This window comes from Chrysochloris asiatica, unplaced genomic scaffold (genome assembly GCF_000296735.1).
Source record: "Chrysochloris asiatica unplaced genomic scaffold, ChrAsi1.0 scaffold00408, whole genome shotgun sequence".
In the NCBI taxonomy this organism is placed as follows: Eukaryota; Metazoa; Chordata; class Mammalia; order Afrosoricida; family Chrysochloridae; genus Chrysochloris; species Chrysochloris asiatica.
Window position 1 is genome coordinate 637,329 of NW_006408926.1, and position 999 is coordinate 638,327.

Here is a 999-nt window from a genome sequence, read left to right on the forward strand (position 1 = left end):
AGGAAACAGTCGCTGGAGAAGGATGTCATGGTGGGTATGGTGAAGGGTCAAGAAAAAGAGGAAGATCCTTAACAAAATTGATTGGCCAGGTGGCATCATTGATGGACTCAAGTGTGGCAGCGGTAGTGATGTTGACCCAGGATCAGATATTTTTTCGTTCTGCTATGCACCTGACAACAACAACAACAACAAGCGACAAGGCAGAAGAGTCCAATGCATTCATACAGAGAGCTGGCTACATGGTTGATGAGTCCAACATGTCCATATACAGAGAGCTAACTACATGGCAGACAAGTCCAATATATTCAAAGAGAGGGAGCTACCTACATGTCAGATCAGTTCAACATATCCATGAACAGAGAGCTAGATAAATGGCAGAGTAGTGCAACATTTCTATATACAGAGTTATATATACATAGCAAATGAGTCCAACAGGCCCATATACTGAGAGCTGGATACATGGCATAGTAGTCCAACATGTCCATATACAATGTAATAGCTACATGGCAGATCAGTCTAACATATCCATGCACAGAGAGCTAGTTTATGGCAGATGAGTCCAAAATGTCTATATACAGAGAATTAGCTACATGGCAGAGTAGTGCAACATTAGCATATACAGAGTTCTAGATGCATGGCAGATGAGTCCAACGTGTCCATATACTGAGACCTAGCTACATGGCAGAGTAGCCCAACATTTACATATACAGAGTAATGTATATGGCAGATGAGACCAATATGTCCATATACTGATAGGTAGCTAAACGGAAGATGAGTCCAACCTGTGTATATATAGAGGACTAGCTATAAGGCAGATGAGTTCAACATGTGCATATAGAGTATACTAGCTACATGGCAGATGAGACCAACATGTGTGTATATAGAGGACTAGCCACAAAGCAGATGTGATGAACATGTTCATAGAGAGAGAGAGATGTCTATATGGCTGATGACATCAACATGTCCATGTACAGAGAGCTAGCTACATGGCAGACAAGT